Source organism: Schistocerca piceifrons, chromosome X, assembly GCF_021461385.2.
Source record: "Schistocerca piceifrons isolate TAMUIC-IGC-003096 chromosome X, iqSchPice1.1, whole genome shotgun sequence".
Taxonomy (NCBI): domain Eukaryota; kingdom Metazoa; phylum Arthropoda; class Insecta; order Orthoptera; family Acrididae; genus Schistocerca; species Schistocerca piceifrons.
In genome coordinates, this window is record NC_060149.1 from 56,127,347 (window position 1) to 56,153,068 (window position 25,722).

Here is a 25,722-nt window from a genome sequence, read left to right on the forward strand (position 1 = left end):
AATAGTTATCTGAAATCAGAAGCTGAAAACTACAGAATTCTCTGACACCTTGCTGACAAAGTGTAGGCACACATCTTAGTATAGCCTCCTCTTATATAGTCATGACGTTATTCTCGTTTATGCCTCCCGTATTTAGAACAAGTCTCGACTCATATGAGAGTTTTCTGACGAAGCAAATCTTAGCACAGCTACCTGATGTCACACACATGTAGCACCCTCTCACAACTTCCCTCTTTCCTTGCCGCACATCAGGGAGACTGTACTGAGATGTATATGTGTGCAAGCTATCAGACAAGTTGAGAGTTGTTTTTAATTTAGAAAGCATAGCCAGAAGGGATGTTATAATTGTGTACGAGGCGACTCCGCAAAGATATGTACTCATGCTTAGTCAACAACAGAGGCCATTTGGAAAAAAAAATGTTCAAGTATGTGTGAATTCTTATGGGACTTAACTGCTAAGGTCATCAGTCCCTAATCTTACACACTACTTAACATCAATTATCCTAAGGACAAACACACACACACCCATGCCCGAGGGAGGACTCGAACCACCGACGGGAGCAGCCGCACTCATTTCGAAACATTTGAGTCTGGCCAAGAAGGTGGTTTTACGCTATGTACCCCATGGCTGTTACGTTTATACAGATCACATCATTCAGATACTTTTAAACATGGTGCTAATTTACGCAGTTAACATCTTCCAGATACTTTTAAACATGACACCAATTTACGTAATTCAGACCGATTGGATACTTTTGAAAATGGGGCTAATTTACACCTTCCATGTGGTTCAGATACTACTGAACATGACCAGGATGGTGACTCTGGGGCTACATACTTATTGTTTGTTTCATTTTAAGACGAAGTCTACTGATGAGGCAGAATTTCAGGCTCAGTATCTGACAGAAACGTTTTTAAGTGAAGTACAAAATAATAATTTACAAATGAATGAATAAATGTTTGTGAGTGTGTGTGTTTATTTACACTATGTGATCAAAAGGATCCGGACACATGGCTAAAAATGACTTACAAATTCTTGGCACCCACCATCGGTAATGCTGGTGGAATTCAATATGATGTTAGCGTAGCCTTAGCCTTGATGACAGCTTCCACTCTCGTAGTCATACGTTCAATCAGGTGCTGAAAGGTTTCTTGGGAAATGGCAGCCAGTTCTTCACGGAGTGCTGTACTGAGGCGAGGTATCGATGTCGGTCGGTGAGGCCTGGTACGATGTCGGCGTTCCAAAACATCTCAAAGGTGTTCTATAGAATTCAGGTCAGGACTCTGTCCAGGCCAGTCCATTACAAGGATGTTATCCTCGTGTAACCACTCCGCCACAGGCCGTGCATTATGGACAGGTGCTCTATCGTGTTGAAAGATGCAATCGCCATCCCCGAATTGCTATTCAACAGTGGGAAGCAAGAAGGTGCTTAAAACATCAATGTAGGCCTGTGCTGTGATAGTGCCACGCAAAACAACAAGAGGTGCAGCCACCTCCATGAGAAACACGACCACACCATAACACCAAACCTCCGAATTTTTCTGTCGGCACTACAAACGCTGGCAGATGACGTACATCGGGAATTCGCCATACCCACACCCTGTCATCGGATCGCCACATTGTGTACCGTGATTCGTCACTGCACATGACGTTTTTCAGCTGCTCAGTCGTCCAATGTTTACGCTCCTTACAACATGCGAGGCGTCGTTTGGCATTTACCGGCGTGATGTGTGGCTTCTGAGCAGCCGCTCGACCATGAAATCCAAGTTTTCTCATCTCCCGCCTAGTTGGCATACAGTACAGTATGGAATTCGTGTGTGATGGTCTGGATAGATGTCTGCCTATTACACATTCCGACCCTCTTCAACTGTCCGCGGTCTCTGTCAGTCAACAGACGAGGCCAGCCTCTACTCTTTTGTGCTGTACGTGTCCCTTCACGTTTCCACTTCATTATCACATTGGAAACAGTGGACCGAGGGATGTTTAGGAGTGTGGAAACGCCTAATCATGTGCGCTGATTAGGCCAGCAGGCGGCAGCACTCGCGCCGCTAGAGGTCGCTGGCCTGGCGGACCCGTTTGTCTCAGTGGGCCACGTGATAGCAAATCATTCCTCTAATATCTCTACGGGGCCTCGGTATTCAGGGAGGGACAGCGTCATCCCAAGACACACTGCCATCGAGCTCGGGACCAGGCGCCGATTGCACCCACAGCCTTTAATCAGACTCTCGATCGGAACCCTCACTAAGTATGACTCTGTGCTACACTAGACATCGCCTACCGAAGTTACCACTAGAGTCTGCCTTCACCACCACCAGGACTTGGCTCTGCACTGGAGATGACCAGGAACTTGCTATCTGACATCACAGACTTCAAGAAGTGTATGGCAGTACTTCTAGTACTTGTCTTCCACATCAGTAAGTCCACTATGGATATATACCTCTGGGATAGCCAAGTAGATAATCGCGATGGCCGGACTATGAATCGACACCCGCAAAGTGGTGGTTGCTACAGTGGAGTGGTGGAAACTCATCTAAGCATCGTCACAACTGGACTCTGAACCAACGACCACTGTCTGACGGCCTAACCATTAGGTCGCCTACATTTTGACTCTGTCTCCATGATGCCACCTGCCAGGGATCCTGCTCTTCACCTCATGGTCCGAGATATTAGCTGAGGTCCTCACAATTCGATGCCATTGGGGTGTGACACCACCATACGATCCTCCCTCTGGCCTCCCTAAACCAGAAAGTTTTCATGCCGTCCTAATACAGCAACAGCTATTCCCGGTAATCCGCTGATAGCAAGGCTGCTTGCTTACAGCAACGCGACTGCGCTAGCTCGCTTGGGTCCAATACAAGTCGGCTCAAATGGCTCTGAGCACTATGGGACTTTACATCTGAGGTCATCAGTCCCCTAGAACTTAGAACTACTTAAACCTAACTAACCTAAGGACATCACACACATCCATGCCTGAGGCAGGATTCGAACCTGCGACGTAGCAGTCGCGCGGTCCCGGATTGAAGCCACCACGGCCGGTCCAATACAAGTCATCGTGGACAAGGTGCACTACGTTAGTTTATGATTAACAATAAATAACTCAAACAACATCGAGCAGTCTTCATCACCTACGGATCCACACACGTCAAGCAAAGAACCACTCGCCCACTCCATCCATTACAAACCTTTTGCACTAAAATTGACGGAGTGCGAGGAAAGTATCTGTAGTAAGCAAGCTCAGAACCATAAAACAATTCTAAAATATTAATGGACACCATGGGAACCCTAAAATAGATTGATATCCTGATCTTACACTGAAGAGTCAAAGAAAATAGTACACTTGCATAATATCGTGTAGGGCCCCCGCGAGCATGCAGAAGTGCCACAACACGACGTGGGATGGAATCTACTAATGTCTGAAGTGGCGCTAGAGGGAACTGACAGCATGAATGCTGCAGGGCTGTCCATAAATCGGTAAGAGTACGAGGGAGTGCATATCACTTCTGAACAGCACGTCGCAAGACATCCCAGATATGCTCAGTGATGTTCATGTTTGGGGAGTTTGGTGGTCAACTGAAGTGTTTAAACTGAGAAGAGCGTTCTGGAGCCACTCTATAGAAATTATGGACGTGTGGTGGGTCGCATTGTCCTGGTGGAATTGCCCTAGTCCGCCGGAATGGACAATGGACATGAATGGATGTAGGTGATCAGACATAATGCTTATGTAAGTTTCACCTGTCAGCGTGGTATCTAGACGTGTCAGGGGTCTCACATCACTCCACCTGCTCACGTCCCACACCATTACAGAACCTCCACCAGCTTGAACAGTCTCCTGCAGACATACACGGTCCATGGAGTCATTAGGATGTCTCCATACCCGTACACGTCTATCCGCTCTATAAAATTTGAAACGAGACTCGTCCCACAAGGCAACATGTTTCCAGTCATCAATAGTCCAACATCGGTGTTGACGGGCTCTGGCGAGGCATAATGTTTAGTGTCGTGCTGTCGTCAAGGGTACACGAATGAGCCGTCGGCTCCGGATGTCCATGTCGATGATGTTTCGTTGAATGATACGCACGCTGACACTTGGTTATAGCCCAACACTGAAATCTGCAGCAATTTGCGGAAGGGCTGCACTTCGTCATGCTATGGGATTCTCTTGAGTCGTCATTGGTTCCGTTCTTGCACCATCTCTTCCGGCCGCAGCGGTGTCGGAGATCTGATGTTTCACCAGTCCTGATATTCACAGTACACTCGTGAAATGGTCGTACTGGAAAATCCCCACTTCATCGCTACCTCGGAGATGCTGTGTGCCATCGTTTGTGCGCCGATTATAACGCCACATTCTAATTCAATAATATCTTTATAACATGTCATTGTAAAAGCAGTAACCGATCTAACAACTGCGCCAGACACTTGAAGAGTCCAGGAAAAAAAGTATGAGGGTCTAGTAAACAAAGTTTGAGTAAACAGCGGTTTTAATTTGAAACGAAATAACTAAATCCTAAACAAAAAACAATAATTATTATGATGCTACACTGATACATAACATATCCGGGACATTTTTATTATGTAGATAGACTTTTTGCATTAATGTAGTATATAAAAATAACATTATGAGTGATTCATGTCACAAAAATGTAGTCAAACTTGATGACTGTCCATTGATTTGTAGTGAAATCTATGAATATATTATTTGTGTGGTACTTTTTGAAACACTTAAAAAGTCACTTGATATAACTTGGCCTACATCATTACCTGAAACTAATATTACGCTTCTTAAATACACAGTACACTTCACAAATGAGGGAGTGATGCATAAAATATTTGGTCTTTGACAGAACAAAATTTTTTCAGGTGCTAAAGATCATCAACCTTTGTTTTGGGACAGGTATAGGTCCATCATATGCTAGTTCACGAAGGTGAAAGCAGCTGTCAAGTGGATATAAGACTTTCATCTTCGGTTTTGGTATCAACACTTTCATCATACATGCCATTGTAGGTTTGTCGATGTAAGATCATTTTAGGATGATGACAGACTATCTTCAGTTTCCTCACTGGACGTATTTTAAAGGGACATTGCTTTACATATAGTAGGGAAACAAAGGTGGTCCACGATCTGTATTTGGAAGTGGCAGGTATTTCTGAAAGTCCATGGCGATTGCTTATTTGGTATTGTCTTTTTGTGCTGCAAGCATAGCATTTTTCTTTAGTTTGTAAAACGAATCAGCTCACTTTAAGTTTTCTGTAGTATGTTCTTTTGTTCATAGTTAAGTTTTAAAGCTTCATTCTGAGTAGTGGAAGTCAGGCTTAGTTTCAAATGAACAGATTCTACTGTCACAGTAAGTTCGTCACAGGTGCTACGGGTATCACACCTTAGATAGCCGAAGGTCAAATTAAATTTGGTGTTAAATATTTCTCTGTACTTTTCCAGTAAAATTTTATTGTCTGGGAAAACTTTTTGTAGACACAAAACATTTTACTCGGTTTAAATTCCTTTGGGAAGTAGCGTTTGTCAGATTTAGCTAAACCATAGTGAGACTTCCTGCTTTTAAAGGACTGAATGTGTTCAATTACAGAATGTACAACATCATCAGGCCTGGAACTGTGTTTTCTTTGCATATCCAATAGTGGTACACCCGTTGTTTTAAGACTCTATGGCAGATTTTGCAACCATTTAGCTGTAATGCCATGAAGTGTTAAAAGTGATTTGTAACATACAAGGATTTCACAAACCTGTTCATTCCTTATTACTCTCACCTAATTTCCTAGGCAGGAGAGCCCTGTATGAATCCTCAAAGACGCATCGACTGTTTTTCATGTGATTCAATCTGATTAAACTTTGAAATAATATCACTTCTTTCACTTGCACTTACGTATTTAAAACACTCTACTTTTAAGCACTTACAGTATGGTCCTGTTGGATGGCTACTTAACCTCAACTTTTTCATTACATCTCGTATACAGCCAAATAATTTTCTTTTCCTTGAACTATTTTCAAAGGTTGTGTCCTCTTCATTTTCACACATTTTCATTAGTATGTTATAGCCCAAACGAGTCACAACAACCAATAAACCAACACTGGGGTAACACGCTTCACCGATTAACACAACATTAAACCACCAACAAAAATGGTTCAAATGGCTCTAAGCACTGAGGGACTTAATATCTGAGGTCATCAGTCCCCTAGACTTAGAACTACCTAAACCTAACTAACCTAATGACATCACACACATCCATGTCCGAGGCAGGATTCGAACCTGCGACCGTAGCAACAGCGTGGTTCCGGACTGAAGCGCCTAGAACCGCTCGGCCACATCGCCCGCCAAACCACCAACAGCTGGTTGAACTGAAAGCAGAGCACTCTGCAGTCAGCACAGCCAACTAAGTGGACCCTCATCCTTGTAGGTCACATAGAATGGCACCCGCATCTTCCTTGCCTAAACCACATATTTTTGTTGGTTGTGTATCCACAGACATTCATCACTTTAGCCTTTTGGGAGTAGTTCAACATATTCTGTTGGGGGTAAACAATACAAATCACTGCAGGCCCATTTATCATAAAAAATGGACCCTCATCCATTTTTCCTTGGACTCTTCACTTGTATTATATAAGCGTTATCGACCGCAGCGCCGTATTCTGCCTAGTTACATATCTCTGTATTTGAATACGCATGCCTATACCAATTTCTTTGGCGCCTCAGTGTATATACTGCAGCAGATCACTTGTTGACTTGAGAAAGATGAAGGTGTAAATTCCATGCCTTTTTTACATCGGTAAACAAAACGGTATACGGTAATTTTAATGCTCAGTACTTACCCATTAAGTATTGATAAACCAAAATAGAAAGATTAAATGAGAATGTATCCAAGTTATCCAACTGCAAATGACCCAAATGTTTTTGCAGAAAAGGTAATCTGTCTTATTCAACATTTTCGGACAACTTTGCTACTAAAATATATTCCCAAAAAATTAATATTGTAATAGGAATGGTCAGATTTCTGGTTTTGTCTATTGACCATGTAGTACCAGTAAAGAAATTTCATATTTCTGAGAATGTTCTTCAAGAGTACAACTGAACAGATACGAACAAATAGTGTATGGACTAGTGTTCCATTTACTACTATCTTAATACGAGACATTCTTGATGGGTTCACATTGTTGCGTCGCAGTTTTACTCATAAACTGGGACGTAACATATTTCAGAGTATTATATGCACATTATCTTTATAAATATAGTCATTGGCTTATGCTGGCCCATAACTGCAAACCATATTCAATATCACCAGTAACTGCCCCTATTTATTACCTTTGCCTCAGCGGCCATAATGCGGTATAATGTTCTTTTTAAATTTCTAAAACAAGCATTCTCATTTGTTGATAGCGTTATTTTTAATTTAGAGTGCACTTTTTCATTTGTGCCTACATAGTTTACATGCCACCTTATTTGTCGGGTTCAGAATCGTATCATGGTGTGGGAGCGGTCCCCTGGCTTACTAGTCATGCCACAACACTATTGGTTAATAATAATATCCACAAGAGTAGGAGTTTGATTAGCTTTGTTACTAAAATTTTACTGGACGTAACTCGCAACGTCGGCTTATACTGGCCTTCGAAGTATCTGCTCTGACAGAACGAGCGGAGTTTCAGAGCACTTGCTGCTAGCAGATGGTGGAATAAGCACTTGCTGCTAGACGCTGGAGTAAGGACTTGATGCTAGGAGGCGGAGGAGTAAACACTTACTTGCTGCCAGGCTACTGATGAGACGAGCCTTGCGGTCGTATGGAAGGATGTCTCCACTTGAGCATTGAGTACAGACTGCGAGCTGCACTCTCAGTCTCCAACCGGTACCGCTGCCGCATTGCATTCACGATATATGAGTTTGCTAAGATGGGCCAGCATCGCAAAGACCGATGCGGTAGGATAACAAAGTTAGTTCACTCCCTTCAGGAGCCAGTTTTACACTTTTATCCTTTCACAGCTAGTCAGTTGCTTTTATTATGCACTTCTTTGAGCCTTCTAGTGTTCGTACCTACAGCATACTTAGGAGATACCATAGCATTCGTGGATAACACGGTGAACATAAATCTGTAGTGCTGGGCGGGAATTTCAATGCCGCTCCTTTAGGATGCGTATCCAATTTCTTAATCAGTGTGCAGTATTGAGTATTAAGCAAAGTGAAAATAAAAATGTCAAAGCATTGGTGAAGAGAGGTCTGCTTAAAACAGACGTCGGGAAAGACATACAATTTGATCCCCTTCTTCTTCTAAGATTACGGTGGACGATTTACTATCATGAAATTCGTGAAATAGTACGTCCAGAGCACAGCATTTAATGTAGCTGTGAAACAAAGGAAATGTGGTGTCACAGCAGTATGTTAATAATTAAACAGATAGAAGATGAGAGTAGTACAAGAGGGGGGAAAATGGAGGGCAGAGTTAAGTCATTCGAAAGACCAACGACATCTAAGAAATGGAAATTTTCTTTCTTTGTGAAACAACTACATTATAATCGCAATACCAGTTAAAATCACGGAAAATCACATCAGAAATTAGATCTAAAGAGTTATAGCAAGTAAGTTATCTTCTATAAAAACTTCCAGAAGCAGAGAAGTTATACTGAGAACATTTGCGTCCAAAACAGGTGGCTTACACAGCACCCTAAGAACGTAAACAACGCAAGAGGCTTTTCGTCTGAAAAAGTACGACCTATTGGCGAAGCCACCAAGAGTTCCCCCGAGTATTTTATCGAGATTCATTCTCATCTCCCGTGAGAAATGAGCGTAAAGAATTGCTGTTGCTATCGGACACTTGGATGCCTGCGCCGCTCACGCGTCTGATAAATCAAATGCCTTCATTATTCTTCTGCCCATAACAGTGGAAGAGAGAGAGAGAGAGAGAGAGAGAGAGAGAGGGAGAGAGAGATGGGGGGGGGGGGGAGGGAGAGAGAAAGGGCGTGTCCCCGGCGCCCATCGTGAAGTTATTCCTAGAAATTCTTTCAGCATCCAATCTCCTGTCGTTTCTGGATCTTCGGATTGTTCTTCAATGTAACTTAGTAGTTAGCAGTTACATTGTGAAACAATGAAATCTGTCTCAGAATGCGCCAGTCATCTTCGTAAACTAATAACCTTGAAGAGGGAAACCAGGCATTGATGTCTCATAATTTGCTTCTCTGCTACAGAAAATTTATTCCCGTTTCTTTCGGTTGGTACGCGCGAAACAGACCAAAATAGTAGTACAAAACACATCTCTTAAATTATCGTCAGAGGCCTAAAACTCACTGTAAGTGAGCAGCTTGCATATTTTATACAGAAAAGACACAATGTCAATGCGAGGATATGTTTCATTTGAAGGAAGTCGACAAAGACCTACTCACAGAGTTGAATAACGCTGCCCTGCAGCGCTTTAAGATGTGATAGGTAAAGTGACAAAACATATTAGCTACTTGGTGGAAATAATATAAGTGCATAAACATGTTGCCAGAGGTCTTCCAGGCGCGCACATAAGTTTGGACATCATATGGCGTGAGATCAGAATGACAATAGCGCCAAATGGGGCTGTCACCGCAACACGAGGCAGTTGAAGGAATGGGGAAACACAACGTGTGTCAATCACCGAGCACTTACAGTCTACTGTGGAGGTATTCGTATCACAATATTATCCTGCGACAACATTTGGATGATTTTACACGAGAAAGAATCATCGAGAAACAGGAGGAAAGATTAAGTGTGGCGAGTGTAGCCCAGGAGTTTTATACTGCTCACGTCATTGTTGCGCGTGCATGTTGAGCGTTGAGGAGGACACTGCCGGCCGCTGTGGCCGAGCGGTTCTAGGCGCTAAAGTCCGGTATCAAGCTGCTGCTGCGGTCGCAGATTCGAATCCTGCCTCCGGCATGGATGTGCGTTATGTCCTTAGGTCAGTTAGGTTTAAGTAGTTCTAAGTCCAGGGGAGTGATGACAAATGGTTCAAATGGCTCTGAGCACTATGGGACTCAACTGCTGTGGTCATCAGTCCCCTAGAACTTAGAACTACTTAAACCTAACTAACCTAAGGACATCACACACACCCATGCCCGAGGCAGGAATCGAACCTGCGACCGTAGCAGCAGCGCGGCTCCGGACTGGAGCGCCTAGAACCGCAAGACCACAGCGGCCGGCCGGACTGATGACCTCAGATGTTAAGTACCATAGTGCTTAGAGACATTTGAACCATCTCAACCCTTGTGAGGCCAATTGGGGAGTTATTTGAATGAAATGTAGGGTCTCCGTTCATGAAAACTGACAATGGCCGCGAGAGTGGTGTGCTGACCACATGCCCTTCCGTATCCACATCCAGTGACGCCTATTGGCTGAGGAAGACATGGCTGCCGGCCCGTACCGACGGACATTAAGGGGTCCGTTTGGAAGGAGTTTAGCTCAGTTTTAGGTAGTCTGAGGTAATCTGTAGAAAGTAATAACAATTTCACTGTCAAAACTTTCACAGTAAGCTGTCGAAGTATTTGTAACAAGTTTCCTGAATTTCCTGCCCTCCAGGAAGGCTGTCACGGTCAACTTATTTTCGGAACCGAGAGTTGGCTGAACTACACTGACGCACAGAATCGCAACACCAAAAAGTAATTAATGTAGATTAATGTAATTCGGGAATATATTTGTCGAGTTAACATTTCTAAGTAAATAGCATTGCAAGAACACAGGTTAATGTAACGTGAGAATAGCCTTTGAAACTGTGAAATGTTCGTATATTGATAACCGGTGAAACCTCCAGACTTTGAATGCAAGGATGCAAATGTGCATGCATTGTGTTGTACAGGTGCCAGATGTTAATTTGTGAGATGGTGTTCCATTCCTGTTGCACTTGGTCGGGCAATTAAGGGACGGTTAATGCTCTTTGTGGAGCTGTCGTCCTGTGATGTCCCATATGTGCTAGACTGGGGACAGATCTGGTGGTTGAGCAACCCAATGCAACATGTCAACATTCTGTAGAGCTTGTTGGGTTACAACAGCGGCATGTGGACGAGTGTTATCCTTTTGGAAAACACAGCCTGGAATACCGTTCATGAATGGTAGCACAACAGGTCTAATCATGACACTGACGTACGAGTAGATATCTGCAGTCAGGGTGCGTCGGATAACCACGAGACTGCTCCTATTGTCATACGAAATTTCACCTCACACTAGGTGTTGTTCCAGCGCGCCTAGTACGCAGACAAGTTGGTTGCAGGCCCTCTACTGGCCTCCTATCAATGGCACTGAGGTAGAGCCATCTTTCATCAGACCTCCGCCGTAGCCTCTAATGAGCTCTCGTTTGACACCACTGAAGTCGCATGCGGCGGTGCTTTGGGGTCAGTAGAATGTACGCTACAGGGCGTCTGGCTCAGACATGTTCTTGAAGTAGCCGATTTGTAAAAGTTCGTTCATTCACTTTGGTGCCAAATGCTGCTCAAATTCCTGCTTCAGAAGCAGTGCGTTGCGCCACACCCAAACGCCGAACACGATGGTCCGCCCTTTCGGTAGTGAGACGTGGCCGTCCGAAGCCCGGTCTGTTCGCGACCGTAACTTCTGGTGACCGCCGCTGCCAGAAATCTTGTACAGTGGCTATATTCGTGCCAAGTCTTTCCGTAATAACTCAGAAGGAACATCCAGCTTCTCGTAGCCCTATTACACGACCTTATTCAAGCTCAGTGATGTGTTGACAGTGACATTCTTGGCTAACGTCAACTCACCACATCCAGCCTCAAAGGTAAGTCTCGCTTAGGAGCGTTACAGCGTGTATTTAAAGAAAACCTGATTTGCATCCTCATAGCGGCGCTACTGGCGCCATTCGTACGCGACTGGCGCGAAATCTGAATAGACGTCATCTTTCAGATGTATTGCCTACCAACTTTAGTTTATCTCGCACAGCTGTTTCTTCTTGTTGCAATTTTTTTCCGTCAGTGTATTTATCGAGGCATGGAAGGTATATCGAAAAGACAGGTTAGACGCTATAGGAGAGTGTGTGTTAAACGCAGTCCACAAAAATGTTGTGTCTATCAAGGCCGAAATTTAGTCTGACTACGAAGTTATCTGGACGCGTGTAAGAGGTCTAGGTGAACTGGCAGTTAATTATGGGTGTTTTTTCTGGCACCCGACTCCACCGTGAATCACTTAAAGAGAGTCTACAGACAGTAGCAATGGAATATGCAGAGCATGCTATATTAGTTGGAGGCGACTTTAGCATACTGAATATAGACTGAGACCTCTATTCATTCATTGCACGTGGTACCAATAGGCAATCTTGCGAACTACTTTTAAACACGTTTTCTAAAACTGTCTTGAGCAGACAGTACACCAGCTCACACGCAATGGAAATATTTTGACCTTATAGCTTCAAACAGGCCTGACCTTATCGATATTGTCATTATAGAGCCAGGGATTAGTGATTATGATGTCATCATAGCTACGATGATTACCAAACATAATAAATCCATCAATAAATTCAGCAGAGGTTAGTCGCTAGAAAGAGCAGATAAGCAGTTGTTAGCATCCCACTTACACAATGAACGAGCATCATTTAGGTTCAGTATGATAGAGGCACAGAAATTCTGGATACACTTTAAACTGATTACAAGTCGCGCTTTGAAGAAGTACGTGTCGAGTAAGTGGGTTAAGGACGAAATAGAACCATAGTGTATCATTAATAAAATTCAGGATTTGCTGTGAAAGCAGAGACGGTTGCACTCTCGGTTCAAAAAAGAACGCGCAAATGATGAGAAGAAGAAGTGGTAGAAATTCGTGTGTCTGCAACAAGGATGATGCGCGAAGCGTACAACTACCACCGCCGTACCACAGCAAAAAATGTTGCCGAGAGCAAGAGAAAATTCCGGTCCTACCTAAAATCGCTATGCGGATCAAAGCCTTCTATCCTGTCACTCGCTGATCAGTCTGGTGTGACAACAGAATATGGCAAAAGAAAAGGCAAAATTTTAATTTCGCGTTTAAGAAATAATTGGTGCAGGAGGATCGCGCAAGTATACGGTCGTATGTCAGTCGTTCAAATTCCCGTTTGGAGGATATAGTAACTCACATCCCTAACGTAGAGAAACAACTGAAAGACCCGAAAAGAAATAGTTCTCCAGGCGAAGCTGGAAACCCAATTCGGTTTTACAAAGAGTAGTCTACGGCATTTATCGCGAATCTCCCGCCTAACGCGAAGTACGAAGCGACGGAAAAGAGCATAGGTGACTCGTGTACGTAAGAAGGACAAAAGAAAGGACCCACCAGCTCACATACGAATATCTTTACCAACAGTTTGGTGCAGAATTCTTGAACATATTCTCAGTTCGAATGTAAAAAGTTTCCTTGAGATGGAAGAGCTACTGTTCACAAATCGGCACGGATTTAGAAAGCATCAGTTTTGCGAAACTCAAGTTGCCCTTTTCACACATGATATTCTGAGAACCGTGGATGAAGGACAACAAGCAGATTCCATATTTCTAGATTTCCGGAATGCGTTTGACACGGTGCCACAACCCACACTGTTAAGGAAGGTATGAGCATACGAGTTACGTTCCCAGGTATGCAAGTGGAAAACAGTTCCACTGATTTCGAATACAGTAGTAGCAATGTGCTGCTTGACACAGCAAAGTCGATTAAATGTCTAGACGTAGCGTTACATAGTTATAAGAAATCGTACGAGCACGTAAAGATGGTAGCAGGGAAGGCGAATAAAACCACACAGCAGTAGCAATGAAATATGAAGCGCGCACAGTTTAACTGATGACTGACTTGTTTGTAGAAACTGACGTAATTGCTTACTTGCCATTTTAATCCTCATTTACACTGTTGGCATAACAACTGAAAGGACGGAATACTGATATAATATTAATTTCTGAGGCCATTAGCTGAATAAATCTTAAGATTTCGATGAGAGCTTAATCACATGTAGAAGACTTACAACACCGAAGTTTAGCACCTAGAAAAGATTTAGTTCACAAAGATAACGGCTCGTAATCAAAGAAGTTTTTGCCTCCTCGAGCTCACACTTTCAGGTACACGATGTATATGAGAGTCAAACGACAGGAAGATGGTAGTGGACTACATCTTGTCGATTGCGTGGTACAACAAGGTAATGTCGCAATACTATTAACAGTAACAAAATCGAACTCCTAAACATGAATACATACGAGGGAGTAGCTATTCTGAAATAAAGTAGGGTGTTAAATATGTAATTGTTAAATATTAAAGAATTCTCGATTTTGAGAATATTGACTGAAGTGTATTCCTAGCATCTGATCATAATACACGAGTAAGTGGATTTGCTTGAAACTGCGGCTAGTTCCTCAGACTCAAAGTTTAATTAACGTAACTAGGAAAACGTACAGAGTGACGGACGTGCTCCTCCATTACGGCACTGGTGTCTTCCACTCAGGCTATTGAACGACTTTCCAACTGCAGGCTCTATTAACAAGGGAAACTCTCCACCGCACACCCCTCAGATTTAATGGTAAGTTGGCGCATAGGATAGTCCGTCAAAAACGGAACACAGATCAAATATGACAACTAGAAGAAAGTGTACTGAACTGTGGAAAAAAACCAAAAAGAAAAACAAGAAACAGTGAACAGTACAAATTTATTATGAGTAATGTCTTGTGACGTTCATGACCGTCGTGTTGTGGTTGTGTGGACATAGTGTTAGAGTGCGAAGGGGAAGATCTGGGTTCATACACTATGTGACCAAAAGTATCCGGACACCTGGCTGAAAATCACTTACAAGTTCGTGGGGCCCTCCATGGGTTATGCTGGAATTCAATATGGTGTTGTCCCACACTTAGCCTTGATAACAGCTTCCACTCTCGCAGGCATACGTTCAATCGGGTGCTGGAAGTTTCTTTGGGAATGGCAGCCCGTTCTTCACGGAGTGGTGCACTGAGGGGAGGTATCGATGTCAGTCGGTGAGGTCTGGCACGAAGTCGGCGTTCCAAAGTATCCTAAAGGTGTTCTAGAACATCAACGTCAGGGCTCTGTGCAGGGCAGTCCACTACAGGGATGTTATTCTCGTGTAACCACTCCGCCACAGGCCGTGCATTATGAACAGGTGCTCGATCGTGTTGAAAGATTCGCCATCCCCGAATTGCTCTTCAACACTGGGAAGCAAGAAGGTGCTTCAAACATCAATGTAGGCCTGTGCTGTGGTAGTGCCACGCAAAACAACAAGGGGTGCAGCCCCCTCCATGAAAAATACGACCACACGATAACACCACCGCCTCCGAATTTTACTATTGGCACTACACATGCTGGCGGATGACGATCACCGGTCATTCGCCATACTCACACCCTGCCACCGGATCGCCACATTGTGTACCGTGATTCGTCACTCCACAAGACGTTTTTCCACTGTTCAATCGTCCAATGTTTACGCTCCTTATACCAAGCGAGGTGTCGTTTGGCATTTACTGGCGTGATGCATAGCTTATTAGCAGCCGCTCGACCATGAAATCCAAGTTTTCTCACATACCGCCTAATTGTCATACTACTTGCAGCGGATCCTGATACAGTTAGGAATTCGTGTGTGATGGTCTGGATAGATGTCTGGCTATTACACATTCCGACCCTCTTCAACTGTCGACGGTCTCTGTCATTCAACAGACGAAATCGGCCAGTACGCTTTTGTGCTATACTTGTCCCTTCACGTTTGCACTTCACTGTCACATCGGAAACAGTGGACCTAGGGATGGTTAGCAGTGTGGAAATCACGGGGACAGACACAAAAGTGAAACCGAAGCACTTGACCACATTCGAAGTCCGTGAGTTCCGTGGAGCACCCCATTCTGCTCTCTCATGATGTCAAATGACTACTGAGGTCGCTGCTATGGAGTACCTGACAGTAGGTAGCAGCACAATGCACCTAATATGAAAAACATATGTTTTTGGGGGTGTTCGGATACTTTTGATCACATAGTGTATCTTCCTCGTGCCCCATTCTTTTTTCGCAAAATTTACCGACTGTCCCTCGGGTCATTGACGTGTCTGTTCGCTGTATTTAAATTTGTGTATGTGTCGTGGTGTAATGTCCTTTTGCAACAGCGACGTGTAACGAAGGGACAAAAAAACAATGGTTCAAATGGCTCTGAGCACTAGGGGACTTAACATCTGAGGTCATCAGTCCCCTAGAACTTAGAATTACTTAAACCTAACTAACCTAATGAAATCACACACATCCATGCCCGAAGCAGGATTCGAACCTGCGACCGTAGCAGTCGGACGGTTCCGGACTGAAGCGCCGAGAATGCTCGGCCACCGCGGCCGGCACGAAGGGACATCCAGTCTAACGTACCTTCTGTTGGTTCTATACTGGTACCATATGTTATGTCTCTTGCTTTCCGATTTGTAAGTTTTGACTCTTGAATTCCTTCGTTGTAACACAGTTCACACCCGTTTACTTGTTGTTATCAATTCTGTGACAGATCTATGCGGCACCTCGCCTGCTCTTACTATTCATCACATTTACTTGCGACGGTAATATATTCTTACCACATCACTGTTATTCTGTGATGAACACTGACAGCGGGTGTGATGCTGCATATACCTCTTACAGGAATGAAAACCACAAATAAACGGGTGTGAACTCTGTTACAAAGAAAGTCTTCAAGAGCCAAAACTTGCAAAACGGAACGCAAGAGGCATAACATGCGGTACCAGTGTAGAACAAACAGAAGGTACGAATGTCTGGAGGTCCCTTCGCTACACGTCGCTGTTGCAACATTCGGCCACGACGCATAGCTAATTTGAATCCAGTGAATAGACACGTCAATAACCGGACGGACATTTCGTATATTTGTAAAAAGAAAAATATATATGGAGCAGGAGGGAAAGCTGAACCTGGATTTCCCCCTTCGCAGTGTAACACCGTGATCAAACAACCACGACACGACTGCCACGAACGTCGCACGTTGCTGAAGGTATTAAATTTGGACCGTTCATTGTTTCTATTTTGATTTTTTTCCGTAGTTGAGTACACCTTCTTCCTGATTTCATGCTTGATCTGTGTTCAGTTTTTGGCGGGCTATCCAATGGGCCATTTTAGTACTAAATCTGAGGGGGCTCCGATGGGGAGTTTCCCTTGTGAGTAATTTGTCGACAATGGCGCAACAAAACAGCCGACGGATCCCACCGTGCTTCAGCCAGCAAGGTGGATAAGCAATCCTGCAACGAGGAAAAAAATAAAACCCTGAACATATCACCGATTAGAGATCGCTGACTGCCGGTGAAACTGAAATGTAGGAGCAATACACATGTTTCTGCTTTTAACGGAATTGGCACAGTTTGTATTTGCACGAGACAGAATTATGTATCCTCTGTGACTGCTACGGGGTTCAGCGTCGCATTTGAGAAGATAGCACGGCGGCTAAACAGTGCTGTAAAAAGGCTTTCTCGCAATGTAGCAAAAACTATTACTCATTGTCGGAGATAGTTATGAGCATATCCTAGACGTAAAGAAGCTTGTTCTCTGCAACTACACATACTGCTGTGCGAGCAGTCGTTTGAGAAGTGGCTAAACAATAGTGACACCTTCCATCCTAAGAACCATTTCGCGGAATTTTCATAGTAGGCTTTCGACACATATTAGGCGTCTTTCTTTCACATTTCTCCCATTTCATTTTTCCCTGAACTTCGATTACATGGTATAGATTAGGTATTCCTTGTACTCGACAGAAGTGATTACAACAAAAACACGAAAACCTAAATCGGAAGGGCGGACTGGAATCTGAAGTGACTTGCATGCTCACAGCAGCAGGCTTTCTCACGGCCATTACATTATCAATTACAGAAATCCGAAAACCAAGGACAAAGTTCCTATGTGTTCATTTGAAGTGTCACGATTTATAAATATTGCCATATTTGGCTACACGTTTCATCAACGTCGAATACTGAAAAAGAAGGAAAGAAGAATCAACAACAGTTAGCTAACACGTTTAGAAAACTGAATAAGACATCCTCACACACGGGTGTTTCTCATTGTGAAGCATCATAGTTGGCGCATACTTAGGAACGAGCTGGTACATTAGCATGAACGTGGCCCTCATCGTGATTTTCGACCGCAGCGCTCACCAGTGGCAGCTGTCAGTTATATCGTACGCACAAACCACACAGTTTATGGTAGTGGATGCACGTAAAATTGACTACGTTAGCACATTTCCTTCCTTGGACGTCAGCTTTTAAACTTCCATTACAAGTTGTTCTACACAAATTTACAACAGTCTTCAACGTATGATAAAAGTTATTTTATCATTCTCACTTTTTAGTAAACTTCAAAAGGCATTCTTATTCGAGAACTGCTTCTGTTCAGTAGCTTAAATTTTAGAACGTGTGAAATGAAAGGAAAGAAGGAAATAGCACAAACGCTCCTGCAGATAAAGCCAAAACATCATTTATATATTACAATATTATCTTCAATTTTTTTTACTTTATTTAAGTGGCCCCACTCTTATATCAACGACACTAAGATTTTTATACTAAAATCTTTTATAGTGATGAAATATAACGAATTACAGCCTTCATGTTACTTACGTTTAGCTAGAAATTAATAATAATAATAACAATATAAAGACAGAATATACCAGTTACAATTTATAGCCACAAGCACAAAAAATATTTTTAAACAAAATAAACTGTTTTTAAGGTCTTCTTGAAAATACACTGAGGCGCATTCTCATCCATAAAAATCCCAAAAAATCCCACCGTTGCTTGGGAAAGTGAAGTCCATGAATGGCTGCAAATGACCTACAGATAGACAGAAACAAGAATTTCCAGTCAATTTTCGGCTGAGTCTGACCAAAGGACATACTCCATTCTGTGTAAACCCAGTCCGCAACAATATTGAGCCACCACCTGCCTCAACAGTGCCTAGGTGACAACTTCGGTCTACGGCTTATTGGCGGTCTGCTTCATACTCGAACTTTACCATCAGCTCTTAACGACTGAAATCGGGACTCATCTGACCAGGCTACGGTTTTCCAACTGTCTAGGGTCCAAACGATGAGCCCCAGAGCGGCGCTGCGGGTTATGTGCTGTTAACAAAGGCAGTCGCATCGGGCGTCTGCTGTTATAGCCCATTAACGCAAAATTGCGCCACACTGTCCTAACGCATACTTTTGTCGTACGCCCCACACTGATTTCCACAGTGTTGCCTGTCTGTTAGCACTGACAACTTTGTGCAAACGCCGCTGCTCTCGGTCAAGCCCGTCGGCCACTGAGTTGTGTGTGATGAGAGGTAACGCCTGATATGTGGTATTCTTGGCACACTCTTGAGACTGTGGATCGCGGAGTATTGAATTCCCTAACGATTTCCGAAATGGAATGTCCCATTCGTCTAGCTTCAACCACAATTCCGCATTCAAAGTCTGTTAATTCCTGTCGTGTGGCTTTAATCACGTGGCAAACCTATCCGTATGTATTATTTGAGTGCAAAGGACAGCTCCACCAGTGCACTGTCCTTTTATACTTTGTGTATACGACAGTACCGCCATCTGTCTATGTACATATTGGTATCTCATGATCTTTTCACCTCAGTGTATTTATGGTACATTAATACATTGGTTGAACAGATTTCGTTTGTGAAGTAGCAAAATGAAAAAGCAAAGTTGCAATAATCGCTACTGGATTCAGTTTTTTTCCGAAGACAAAGATTTCACATACGTTACCAGAAAGTGTACAAGTGAAATTTAAGTTAGTGAAATAATTGATTTCTCCAAGTTTATAATACATGAAAGTGACTCTCCCAACATTTGTTACTGCACAGATAAGAAAATTAGATGTGAGGTGCAAAGCATATCGTTTTCTCCTATGTTATTTTTAAAAAACGTAAAATAAAGAAAACTTACAGGAAATTGCTGTCGACGACTTCAGTGTTTTTGATGTTACATCGCCTTAACCACCGACATGTCATCAATTAACATTTGATTATAATAAATTATACCAAGAACGACGTGTTTTCGAAAAATTTTCAAAGTGTCATTGACTCTAAACCTTATAATTTGATAAGACATAAGTTATTGACACGAAAACAACCAATACGAAAACTCTTCGTGGGAAGTAAGTTATAATACAAAATCGGCCTCCTTCAGCTGCCAACGCCATAATTCAAAATGGCGTTTCCTAAGTTCTGCTTGTGACATAGAACAAGAACTTGTATCTCATTGGATGCGTTCCTGGTCACATGTAACGAATATTGTTTCCTTTATTCAGTCTTCCACGCTTTGGGAAACGAAGGCTTTCATGTCCCACGTGACAATGGGTTAAGAACAGGTAAATGGATGCAGACTTGCAGTCTACCACTAAACAAAATAGAATTCTACTGCAGACAGTACTAAGTAACCTTTCATTAGTCAATTATAAAATTTTGCAAAATTTGGCTTATACCAGAGATTGATCTATGGTACGAGTACTTATAAAACTGTTGTCTTCCAATTAGAATAACGAGATGGCATCCGCGGACCGTGATGGCCACTTACTTCTCTTCTAGTTCTGTACAAGGGAAAGGTAATCGCTTTGGACGTCCACTTTCTACATCCTATATCTACACAGTTATATACTCTGCAAACAAGTGTGAAGTTCATTGTACCAGTTATTAAAGCTTTTTCCCGTTTTATTCACGTATGGAGCGAAGGGAGAATGGCTAAATGCCTCTGTGCGCACTGCGATTAATCTAAATTTTTGTTCAGAATCCCTCGCGGAACGATAGTAAGAAACTGCAGTTTATTCCTAATGTAGTCATTTAAAACTGGTTTTTGAAACTTTATAAACAAGCTTTCTCGGAATAGCTTACGTCTACCTTCAAGAGTTATCCAGTTCAGCGTCTCTGTAACACTCTCCCACGTGTCAAACAAACCTGTGGTCATTGGTTCTGTCCTTCTCTGTATACATTCAACATCCCCTGCTGTCGTATTTGATACGGCTCCCACACACATCAGTAATAAATCTTCTTTGTAGACTGACCGCATTTCTCTAATGTACTATCAACAAACTGATGTCTGCCACCTGATAGACCTACGAATGAGGCTCTGTCATCGTTCCAATTCATAGATCTACACCTAGATATTTGTATGAGTTGTATAAACGATTCCAACTCCGATCCATCAGGATTGTAGTCTCAGGATACGTTGTTTTCGTTTTGTGAAATGCAAAAGTTTCCATTTCTCATCATGTAAGGCAATATGCCAATCTTTGCACCACTTTGAAATCTTATCAAGAACTGTCTGAATATCTGTTCAACTTCTTTAAGAACTACATCATTGTTGATAACTGCATCAACTGCGAAAAGTCTGAGGTTAGTAATTAATATATTTCGCAAGGTCATTAATATACAAGATGAAAAGCAAGAATGCCAACAAGCTTCCCTGGCGCACGACTGAAAAGTTACTTTCGCACCTATCGATGACCCTCCATCAAAGGTAACTTCCTGGCACCTCCTTAACAAAAACCCTCGATCCATTCGTAAATTTCGCGTGGTACCCCACACAATGGCACTATTAGTAATAATAGTCTATGTGGCAATGAGGTAAATGTTTCTCGGAAATCTCGAAATACTGCATCTGTCTGACTGCCTTGATCAATGGGTTTCATAATGTGATGCGAGAAAGTGGGTACTGGGTTACACAGTATTGACGTTTTCGGAATTCGTGCTGATTTGTGTGGAGGACGTCATTCTGTTCAAGGTACCTCATTAAATTAAGTTCAGAATACGTTCTAAAATTCTGTAAGATGTCGATGTCAAGGATATTGAACGGTAGTTTTGCGGATCACTTCTGATATCCTTCTTGTAGATGGGTGCGACCTATGCTTTCTTCCAACTACAGGGCACAGTTTTTATTCGAGGTTATAGTTAAACGGGAGCTAAGTCATCCGCAGTAATAGAATCTGATAGGTATTCCAGCGTGCCGTGAAGCTTTGTTCATTTTTAAAAATTTCAACCACTTCCTATCGCTGTCACTAATACTTATTTCACTCACTTGCTCTACACTGGTGAGGAAATACCAAATGACAACAGTCATCCTGTGCATGCTTTACTTATTATGGAGGCGAAAGTTTGCATTTGACTGACGGCTTTGGACTATATTTTAACGTACCTCTGCCACAACATGTAATCCAGTTGTCAGTATTTCCTTCTGAAGAATAAGTTTTCAAAACCGTTGAAACCATTGTCAAGGGGTTTTAATAAACCTTACATTTTGCAACAGATTGGGTGTTTAGATGAATGGGACATTCCATTTCGTAACTCATTAGGGAATACAATATTTCGCGAGCCACAGTGTCAAGACTATACGGAAACTAGCACATTTCAGGCATTACCTCTCACTACAGACAAAGCAGTGGACCACAGGCTTGACTTAACGACCGAGAGCAGCGGCGTTTGCACAAAGTTGTCAGTGCTAACAGACAGGCAACACTATGGAAATCAATGTGGGGCGTACGACAAACGTATCTGTTAGGTCAGTGCTGCGAAATTTTGCGATAATGGGCTATGACAGCAGACGCCCGACGTGACTGCCTTTGTTAACAGCGCATCACCTGCAGCGCCGCTCTAGTGCTCATGACCATATCGTTTGGACCCTAGACAGTTGGAAAACCGGAGTCTGGTCACATGAGTCCCGATTTCAGTGGGTAAGAGCGGATGGTGGATTTGGAGTATGGTGCAGACTGCAAGAAGGCATGGACCAAAGTTGTCACCAAGGCACTTAGTAGACTGGTGGTGGCTCCATAATGTTGTCGGCTGTGTTTACATGGAATAGATTGGGTCCTATGGTCCAGCTGAACCGATCATTGAATTGAAATGTTTATATTCGACTACTTGCAGACCGCCTGCAGCCATTCATGGACTTCACGTTCTCAAACAACGATGTCATGTCATCAGCCCGCAATGGTTCGCCACTGGTTTGAAGAACATTGTGAAAAGCTCGACCGAATGATTTGGTCACCCAGATCGCCCAACATGAATGCGATCGATAATCTAAGGGACATAATCGAGAGGTCAGTTCGTGCACAAAATCCTCCACTGGCAACACTTTCGCAATTATGGACGGGTGTAGAGGCGCACTACGCCAGGAAAAAGAAGGTCCGACACGAGATGAGGAGGCATCCCATGACTTTTGTCACTTCAGTGTGTTCCGTGCATGGTAGGCTATTCTTTCAAACATGAGCCATAGTTCCTGTAGACGCTCTTGCCCTGACCTAAAAGATTCGAGTTCCTCAACGAGACATGACACTACCGCATGTAAAATTTGCTGAACGTATAAATCGCTCTATTAGTTCTAGTTTCCTATCGTACTTCGGTAACCGTTGTTCTTACGACTACATTATTGTCACTGATACCAGTTTCTATGTCGACATTCTGAAAGATAGGTCTGTCCGTTTGTGTTAGATCTAATGCATTTCTATGAGCAATGCGCTTCCGACCTAAGTTTTGTAATTAGTTTGCAGAAAAGGCTTTTTGTGATGTTTAACACGATATCTTTTGACGCCCACCACTAATAAAACTGTAATCATCCCATCTGATAGCAGGATGAAAAATGTCTCTTCCGATGATGACGTGAGTATGAGCGAGAAACTTATGTAAAAGCGAAGTAAGCTTTTCTCTAAAGCCTTAGGTTACATCAGAAGGCGGGTCTGGTATTCGATAGAAGAATCCAGTTGCAATTTTATGCCCACTTCTGATACTGAGTTCCTCAAATAACGTCGCATGCAGAATCATTTTTTTTCTGGGTAAATTTGAGTTTTTTGTCTGCTGCGACAGTTACACAACAGTTTCCCACTAGCCTATCCTTTCAATATCAACTAAAATGTATGCCAGAGTATATAACAGCTGCCGCCTTCAGGTTTTAACCAGCTGTCTGTACCTGCTATTACGTGAGCTTCACTCCTTTTTATAACCCGTTCTTTAGTGTGTAGGAAAATAGTGGCATTCAGTGTCGAATAAATGACAGTTTAGTTCTCAGAAATTGCACTACATGGTAGTCAAAAAAGTGGAAAACATAATTTCTTTCACCTGTTACTCAGTCAGCTCACCTAACTAACGTGCAACCTCTAAGTAGGTTCTTTAGTTTCTCGCTGAATTCTCAATGTTACATTCCCCGTACCAAAACAACTGTCAATGTTCATGTACATACCACTTTTGGAATAGCAAGCTTTTACGAACTGCATGTACTATCTTTACAATAACAATAGAGAACAGTTTCGTAATTATTTTCAAATATATATTTATATATTGCTAATGAACATAGCATTGTACGTGTTAATACATTCGCTTGAGGTAAAACACGATATTAGCTAAAGTGTGTTTCATTTAAAATCTTTCCTATACTTTCTTCAAAAAACTTAAAAATTTGATGTAAGTCGTTTAGTAGACATTTAGTACCGTCATTTTCTTAAAACTTCGCTTTAAATCTGGATCAGATAAGAAAAATTCACCACTAATAGTGAACATTATAACACCGAAAAGCAAGAATGTAGTTCTCAATGTAACACTGTTATCGATATTACCTACAATTGTATTATCTAACGATTTTGTCTGTTTTTACTTAATGTGACTTCTGTACTCCTTGATGTAACATCCATGTAAATGTTTTAATCTTCATTTAGAGTAATTTATGTAACTGCACTTAATCTGTGAATATAATATCGGAAGTAATACACTGAAAATGTTAAAAATTTACTTGTAACACTGGTTCATGCACTGGGGAGTAGGTTTGTAATCATTTAAAACTTGGACGGAAGTCCCTCCTCAACGGAAATAGCTAGGCGGGAATAGAAAAGGTGGATCTGGCGGCAGAACTGCAAGGCTCTCTCGTGGCGTAAGTAACTGGTGGCTAGCAGGCAAAGCGTGCGCATCTGATGAACTGGAAGAGGCAAGGAGAACTGCAAGATTATACAATACAGCCTCGGTTGTGGACGCACTTTAGCTTATTATTCATGGCATATTTCGACTGGCTCTGTACTACGAAAATTCGACGCTATGAAGAGAATTTTCAGAGCTAGTTACACAGCAAGAGCTATGGACATTTATGCCGCCGTTTTCGAATAGCACAGGAGACCGACACTGCCACCACCTTCATCTCAAATTAACGGTTGAGTACTGTATAATTGCATGGCCCACTTATGTGGTTTTCTTTCAATAATAAGTTTGTGTTCTGTAAACTCTGTGTTGAGCCACCGTATTTTGCCGGCCGGTGTGGCCGTGCGGTTAAAGGCGCATCAGTCTGGAACCGCGTGACCGCTACGGTCGCAGGTTCGCATGGATGTGTGTGATGTCCTTAGGTTGGTTAGGTTTAGTTAGTTCTGAGTTCTAGGCGACTGATGACCTCAGCAGTTGAGTCGCATAGTGCTCAGAGCCATTTGAACCATTTTTGAACCACCGTATTTTATCCTTTGTCGTTTACCTAGAGAAGGCCCTATCCCAAGTGTTACGATAATTACGAGTATCCTATTTAACTTAACTGAAAAGCAGTTATCTCCCTAAACAAAAGTTAATAAACTTTGTGGAGCCGTAAAGCACATAAATACTCAATGGGCGTAAGTTCTAAGATACTCCACGTAAATTTTCTTGAAAGGTTAGTTACAGTTTCATCAAAGTACAATTACTAATATAAGACTTAATTCACCCAATTTAAAGATTCTTGTTCTTGAAACAACAGTGTTTAACATTCCACATGGCACTGCGTCGCACGATGTACTTCACTCTATTACGCAGTA